General features: G+C 39.8%; 1 pseudogene; it reads right to left on the bottom strand.

The window, feature by feature from the left end:
* Positions 1-472: 472 nt before the first annotated feature.
* The window catches only part of LOC138818131 (Golgi to ER traffic protein 4 homolog pseudogene), a 14,020-nt pseudogene continuing 5,558 nt past the window's right edge, over positions 473-8,934 (bottom strand).

Here is an 8,934-nt window from a genome sequence, read left to right as displayed (position 1 = left end):
TTATCCTTATCTTTCTTTGGTATCTAGCTTTGGCATGTAATCTGAGATATAAGCAGTATTCTTTTTTCAATTTGGAGGCCTAGCAGGGAGGTGCTCCTTCCTGGTCAAGAGGTTAGACTGGAGGACCCAGCACACTTGCTGTGGTTTCTTCTGCACAGCTCACTGAGGAACTTACTCAAATATGTTTTCAAATTCTACCAATAACTCTTATTAGTATGAAGCACTTAATTAGAAGTCACTTTCTCAAACTCCTATTTGAGTAATAAATAGAATAGGAAAAATGTTGTTTGCTATTTTTTATCACTACATATCTTAATGTCTAAGTATAAAAGCCAGACTTACTCTAAGGGCCTAGAATAAGCAAAATGGCTTCTAGAGCTCAGATTATTTCTTTCCACAGAAGATGACAGCAGCAGAAACTGGCAGAAGGAAGAGAAAGTTTAATGTCTCCTTAATTCTTAAGTTTCAATGCTCATTGAGGAATCCTCAGGACTGAGGACAGTTTAAGGACGTAACAGATCCTGTGTTGTTTTCTATCATAGGAAGCAGACACCAGTCTCCCATCACTCTTTAGGTGACACACATGAGTGGTGTTCTTGGTGGGTCCTGAGAGGGTCCAGGACGGCTCTGTCATGATCACTGGAAACTCGGAATTGCTCTCTAAGAGAACGACATAGAGGAATGTGGTAACAAGACCTGAGATAGGGTTTTGTCAGATCTAGGTGATTTGTAACAGGCACTAATGCCTTCTGACTAAGAATGTGAATATATCATCAGGGTCCGGCACACAAATTTATCATGACGCGTTACCTTGCACCATTTCATAATGAAAGCCAAGAAAAGATAATTAATGCCTTCTGGACATGTTTTCATCAATATTTATTAGATAAAAAGTTATAAAATCAAGTTCATGTTGAGGAAAAATCCCAGATGAAAACCAAATTTCAGGGGCATTTACAAAAACTGTTGTTCCGTATATATCATATGTGACAAATTATTAAAACTTAAAGAAGCTGTGTAAGTTAAATTGATTCTTTTGTAATACTGCTGCAACTTTATTTTACATTTCAACTACTTAATAAAAATAAGGTAGGCCAAGCATCACCAGTGGCTCACATCTAGCTTCAACTGTGGCTATTAAGAAGGATGAGAGGAGTTCCGGGAAGATGGCGGAGGAGAAGCTGGAAGCTGAACAAGCTCTCGCATAGAAAGGAGTTTTAGAGTTCCAGTGAACAGTCCTAAGCCAGAGAATCACACCAAGTGTGTCATCACAGGACAGAGAGTTAGACAAGAGAGGGGAAGCCAAGGAAACGCAGCAGCTGCCGCTCCGGCGGCGGGGCCGCGGCAGCGGCGACCACCGCCGCGGAGACATACCTGAGACACAGAGAGTCGGGAACGAAGGAGCCAGACGCAGCGGACGAGCGGATTCTACCCAACACCAACAAGAACCGATAAGGAGCTAACATCTTCATCCTGCTGTTTGCAGACCAGAGACGACACAGGATCCAAGACTCGGCGTGAGTACAAGCCTGACATCCTCACTCCTCAGGGAGCAGAGGAGGGAAGGCCACCCCTCCCCCCCCAGCACCGGTGATCTCCATCTTGGATACCGACAAAGCTCGGAGGAGCTGCTAGCTCCAGCTCAGGCCTTGGAATAAAATGAGTCATTTAGCAGGTCACAAGAACTTAACGGCGAAGTGACCTGCCAGACTCAGCTCCATCCAGGGAAAAGCCACCCAGCTCAGGCGCCAGCCATCGGAGTGCCTTACCTCACTGGGTAACCAGAGCCAGAGGCTGCCCCTCCCTCTAGCAGCCTCGACAATCAATTGAAAAACAGAAACCCTGAGAATGGCTCCAGGCTGGGCGCTGTGAGCTTTATCACAAAATAGCCCCAGGGAAAAGCTACTGTTTATTGAAAGGCCTCAACTCTACCCAGAACTTAGCCTCATCACCACATCCCCCTCTTTTGTGACTCTCAAAGCAGACCACCCTCCCAGAAAACTAACCTGGGAGGGGGATCTCAAAATCTTGGGTAAAGCAGAGCATTTTTCTGCCTCTTCCAACCAACCGACTTAAGAAACCAATCAAGCCACAGGACCTCAACCTGACCAGAGACTCCAACAAGAGACTGGTTGCAGACAAAAGGGAGATACAGGATTCTTCCCACTCCTCCCCCCCCAAAAAAAAAAAATCAAAAGACTTTTTTTTTTCTTTTTTTTTTTTCTTCTTCTTCTTTTCTTTTTTTTGCTTGTTTTTTGTTTTTTGTTACTTTATATATATATATATATATATAAATTTTTTTCCCTTCTAAAACTTTTATTAATCTTTAATTTTTGCCTCTTCTGAAAAAATAATTGTTTTCCAGTAGCCTTTTTTTTTTTTCTCATCTTATAATTTTTATTTTAGGAATACGTGAATAAGAGTTTTCCTTTCTTTTCTTGTCTTCTTTCTCTTTTTCTTTCTTTCTTAATTATCTTTTTGTTTTTTATCTAGCTCTACTGAACTTCTGATCTTTTCTTCTCCCATTCCCATCCTCAAAGCTTTTCACATCTCCGCTATGTCCCTCCCCTTCTCTGAACATATTCACATTCCACTCTAAATAGACGGTCTTTTAACCTCTATAATAACATTAATTTTTACGTTTCTATTATTTTTCTGGTCTCTCTTTATTCCCCTTTCCGTCTCTTCTTTCTCTCTCTCTCTCTACTTGCATCCTACCCAACTCATTTCCTGCACTGTGATTAGGACATAGTTAACTCTCCCTGTGCCTCCCCACACCAATCTACTCCTATTTTTTACCCACATCTCTCCCTAATCCTAATAATTTCTGGTTTTCCAAATTCTTTTCTGCGGTTCGAAGTCCTTTAACATATAGTTGTTTGATGTTGAATAGATGTATCTGTTGAACTAGATTGTATCTGTAAACTATTGACTGTACAAATGCAAACTTTGGTTGATGGTTGCCTTAAGATAGTGTTCTAGCACAAAACTGGTGCAATCTTTATCTCAAATGGGCCGAGTAAGCCGAAAAAACACAAGAAAAATGGCAAATTCGGGTATCTCAATTCCCAACCTTGATAATCAGGGATTAGAACAGATAAAGAATAATCCAGAGGAGAGTTCCCAAATAGCTCTACAAACACTAATAGCAAACATGATAAATGAGAAGTTTGACAATGTACAAAGGACTCTGTATGAGCGTGATAGGGAGAGAGAGGAGGCATCCCAGAAGTTTATACAGGAATATCATAAGCGTGAGGAAGCTTCTCAAAAACTGATACAGGATTTGCGTGAACAACTTGAGAATACTCAAAGAGAAAGGGAGGAATGGCGTGAGCAGGCAGAGATCACTCAAAGAGAACTGCAGGAATCCCACAGAAGGGAGGAAACTAATCAAAGAGTAATTCACGAATTAAGAGACCAGGTAGAGAATACACAAAGATCACTAAAGACATTCATGGAATGCATTAACAAAGAGCTGAAGGAAGTCAGGGAGACCACAAAGGGAATGCTGAATGGAACCCAACAGAAGGAATGGGAGTCCAAAGAAACCATAACCAATCAACTAAGTGATTTGAGAACAAACACTGAACACCAAATTAAGGAAGTAAAGAAAATCATACAAGACCTAAAACAGAGCTTCAACAAAGAACTTGAAACCATCAAAGCTGACCAATTAGAAGGAAAAGAGATAAAAAACAAAGTAGAGAGTCTCGACAGCAGGTTAGACCATGCAGAAGATCGAATCTCAGGGATTGAAGACAGCCTTGATATTATAGAGAAAGAACATACAACCATCCAAGACAAGTCCAAGAAATATGATAGGTCTATCCAACACCTGGAAGACACCATCAGAAGGCCCAATCTAAGGATAATGGGTGTAGAGGAGCACCTAGAAACAGAAGTTAATGGTCTAGGAAATTTGTTTAACAGGATCCTAGCAGAGAACTTCCCAAACATACAAAAAGATAGGCCTATTCAGATACAAGAAGCTTTTAGAACCCCAAATAGACCAGACCAGAATAGGACATCCCACCGTCACATTATAATCCACACAGGATCAACCCAGACCAAGGAAAAGATCCTTAAAGCTGTCAAGGAGAAAAGGTTAATCACCTATAAAGGGAAACCAATTAGAATTACCTCAGATTTCTCAGCAGAGACAATCAAAGCAAGAAGAGCCTGGAATGACGTATGCCATGCCCTAAAAACAAACAACTATCAAACAAGAATACTGTACCCAGCTAAACTCTCCTTCCTAACTGAAGGCCAAATAAAAACCTTCCATAGCAAAGAAAAATTGAAACAATACATCTCCACCAAACCAGCCTTGCAAAAGATTCTTAAAGATGTCCTACACATAGAAAACCAACAAGAACGCAACAAAGGCCAAGAAACTGCACCCAAACTGAGAATCCAAGAACCTTAGGAAGAACCCAGTTTTCACAGCCCCCAAGAAGGTGGATAACATGGCAGGAACCCTCAAATACCTCTCAGTCCTATCTCTTAACGTTAACGGACTGAACTCTCCAATTAAGCGACATAGACTGTCTAGTTGGATTAAAAAACAAGACCCCTCTATCTGCTGCCTGCAGGAGTCACATCTTGCCCGTAAAAACAAAAATATTTTCAAAGTTAAAGGCTGGAACAAAATCTACCAAGCAAACGGCCCTCATAAACAGGCGGGAGTTGCAATCCTAATATCAGATAAAATAGACTTCAAACTAAAATTCGTGAGAAGAGATAAAGAAGGTCGCTACATACTAATTAAAGGATCTCTCCTTCAGGAGGATATTACAATTCTAAATATCTATTCGCCAAACAATGGAGCACCCAAATTTATCAAAGAAACACTACTTTCCCTCAAATCCCATATAGATCCAAAGACATTAATTGTTGGGGATTTTAACACACCACTCTCCCCACTAGATAGATCAACTCGGCAAAAACTCAACAGAGAAACCGCAGATCTAAACAGCTGCATAGATCAACTAGACTTAACAGACATTTACCGAACATTTCACCCAGCAGCAACAGAATACAGGTTCTTCTCAGCAGCACATGGAACGTTTTCTAAAATAGACCACATTTTAGGCCACAAAGCAAACTTGTCTAAATTCAGAAACATTGAAGTTATACCTTGCATTCTCTCTGACCACAAGGGAATAAAATTAGATCTCAACACCAAAAGCCACCAAAGAAAGTCCGGTATCACATGGAGGCTGAACAACACACTGCTGAATCATGAGTGGGTCATGGAAGAGATTAGAAAGGAAATTCAAATGTTCATGCTATTCAACAAAAATGAACACACAAATTACCAGCTCCTCTGGGACACAGCAAAGGCAGTACTCAGAGGCAAGTTTATAGCTCTGAGCTCCTACATCAACAAATTGGAGAGATCGGAAACTAACAATTTAATGACACATCTAAACCTCCTTGAAAAAGAGCAGCAAGATAAACCCCAATCCAGTAGACGGAAAGAAATAATCAAAATTAAATCAGAATTAAATGAATTAGAATCCAAAAAAACTATAGAAAGAATCAACAAAACAAAGAGTTGGTTCTTTGAAAAACTTAACAAAATTGACAGACCCTTAGCAAACCTTATCAGAAAAAGGAGAGAACACACCCAAATTAATAAACTCAGAGATGGGAATGGAAACATCACCACGGAAACAACCAAGATTCAGAACATTATTAGGGGATACTTCTCAAAACTTTATGCTAATAAGTTTGAGAACTTGACAGAAATGGACCTTTTCCTAGCAAATATTGACATGCCAAAACTAAACCAAGATGAGTTAAACCAGCTTAACAGGCCCATATCAAGCATCGAAATAGAAACAGCAATAAGAGACCTCCCAGCTAAGAAAAGTCCAGGACCAGATGGTTTTACAGTGGAATTTTACAAGGCCTTCAAAGCAGAGCTCACACCAATACTCCTCCAACTCTTCAATGAAATTGAAAGAGAAAGCTCACTACCGAATACATTCTATGAAGCCATCATAACCCTCATCCCAAAACCAGGCAGGGACTCATCAAAGAAAGAGAACTATAGACCCATTTCTTTGATGAACATTGATGCAAAACTTCTCAACAAAATTTTGGCCAATCGACTTCAACAATTCATCCAAAAAATCATACACCATGATCAAACAGGATTCATTTCAGGGATGCAAAGCTGGTTCAATATACGCAAATCAATTAATATTATTCATCACATCAACAGGAGCAAGAATAAGAACCACATGGTTATCTCAATAGATGCAGAAAAAGCATTTGACAAGATCCAACACCCCTTTATGATGAAGGTTCTGGAAAAATTAGGAATCCATGGAACATTCCTCAATACAATAAAGGCTATATATGACAAACCTACAGCCAGCATTATACTCAATGGTGAAAAACTAAAGCCATTTCCTCTTAACTCAGGAACAAGACAAGGATGCCCACTCTCTCCACTTCTCTTCAATCTAGTATTAGAATGCCTAGCTACAGCAATAAGACAAGATGCAGACATAAAGGGGATCCAAATAGGGAAAGAAGAAATAAAACTCTCCCTCTTTGCAGATGACATGATCTTGTATTTAAAGAATCCCATAGACTCCACTCCCAAACTACTCAAGCTGATTCAAAACTTTGGCAAAGTAGCAGGTTATAAAATTAACCCCCAAAAATCAATGGCTTTTCTATATGCCAACAATGAGAAAAGTGTGGCTGAAATTAGGAAAGCAACTCCATTTGTAATAGCCCCACAAAAAATAAAATACCTAGGAATTAACTTAACCAAAGAAGTGAAGGACCTCTATGATGAAAACTTTAAAATCTTGAAAAAGGAAATCAACACAGAACTTAAAAAATGGCAAAACCTCCCATGCTCCTGGATTGGCAAGATTAACATCGTGAAAATGGCAATACTTCCCAAGGCTATCTACAAATTCAACGCGATACCTATCAAAATTCCACCCTCATTCTTCAAGGAAATAGAGGAGGCAATCCAAAAATTCATATGGAACAATAAAAGACCCCGAATAGCAAAAACGCTCCTCAACGGAAAGAACACTGCTGGAGGAATATCAATACCAAATTTCAAACTCTACTATAAAGCCATAGTAATCAAAACAGCTTGGTATTTGCATAAGAACAGACCTCAGGACCAATGGAATAGAATTGAAAACCCAGAAATGAACCTACAGACCTATAGCCATCTAATCTTCGATAAGGGAGCTAAAACAATAGAATGGAAGAAAGACAGCCTCTTCAGTAAATGGTGCTGGCAAAATTGGTTAACTACATGTAGAAAACTAAAGCTAGATCCTTATATATCACCCTGCACCAGAATCAACTCCAAATGGATCAAAGACCTTGAACTCAAAGCAGACACTCTGAAAACATTACAGGATGGAATAGGAGAAACCCTAGGTCTCCTTGGCTCAGGCCGAAATTTTCTGAATAGAGACCCGGAAGCACAACAAATCAAAGAAAGGTTGGACAAATGGGATTGCATAAGATTGCAGAGCTTCTGCAGGGCAAATGACATAGCTGGCAAGATCAATAGAAAGCCCACCGATTGGGAGAAGATCTTTACTAGCCATACAACGGACAAGGGTCTCATATCTAAAATATACTTGGAACTCAAAAAATTAAACCACCCAACAACAAATCCTCAAAGAATCAACTGCCCAATAAATAAGTGGGCGAAAGACTTAAAGAGAAGCTTCTCTGAAGAAGAAACAAGGATGGCCAATAGACACATGAAGAAATGTTCAACATCCCTAGCCATAAAAGAAATGCAAATCAAAACAACATTGAGATATCACCTCACTCCAGTTAGAACAGCAAAAATCAAGAACTCTAACAACAACAGATGCTGGAGGGGATGTGGACAGAAAGGAACCTTACTTCATTGTTGGTGGGAATGTAAACTTGTTCAACCACTTTGGAAAGCAGTATGGAGGTTCCTCAGAAGACTTCACATAGATCTCCCCTATGATCCAGCAATCCCACTTTTGGGCATTTACCCAAATGTTTACAAACAAGACCACACTAAAGCTACCAGCACAACTATGTTTATTGCAGCATTATTTACCATAGCTAAGATATGGAACCAACCCAGATGCCCCTCAGTAGATGAATGGATCAAGAAAATGTGGTATATATACACAATGGAATTCTATGCCTCCATCAGAAAGAATGACATTTCCCCATTTGTTAGGAAATGGAAAGGTTTGGAAAAAATTATATTAAGTGAAGTAAGCCAGGCCCAAAGAAGCATAGGTCCCATGGTTTCCCTTATTTGCAATATCTAGTATAGGTATGAGTCAAGCGGAAAAGGTCAGATAATGTGATGTTAGGAAAACGAACCCTTAAATATGTATTTTAATGTTTTCGTTTCTTTCATGCATGTGTTTCTAACGCATTTATAAGATTATTTCTTTGTTGCTTTGTATGTCCCTCCCCCACAGTGTAACCCCCGCTTTCACTATATTTGATGTCAGTATAACATGTGGAGGAGATGGGGACAAACAAGTCATTTAAGGACTCAGGTGGACCTGTTGCAACAATGAGAAGTACAAAATGTCATGTCAAAACCAGCTTTACAATGTCGGTGTGGGGGGTGGAGGGGGGTATAATTGGGTGGGGGGAGGGGGGAGGCGGGGAAGGGAAGTGAAGGGTAAACAAAGGAGGAGGCTGCAATGCTTGGTAAGAAATGTATGCATTATCCTGCCCATGTAATTGTAGCCCCCCTGTACAGTATGTTCTCAAATAAAATAAAATACAATTAAAAAAAAAAAAAGAAGAAGGATGAGAACTGTGGAAAGTGGATTGAAGCTACCGCAGGCAGGAAAATCTGTGAAACTTTTATCTCCAATTAACTGTTCAAATCCAGAAATGGATGTTTGGTTCAAGTTGTAGAGAGTTAGCTATAAG

This window comes from Dipodomys merriami, unplaced genomic scaffold, assembly GCF_024711535.1.
Source record: "Dipodomys merriami isolate MVZ:Mamm:240054 unplaced genomic scaffold, mDipMer1.0.p SCAF_716, whole genome shotgun sequence".
Classification (NCBI taxonomy): domain Eukaryota; kingdom Metazoa; phylum Chordata; class Mammalia; order Rodentia; family Heteromyidae; genus Dipodomys; species Dipodomys merriami.
This window is presented reverse-complemented; position numbering and strand designations above follow the sequence as displayed.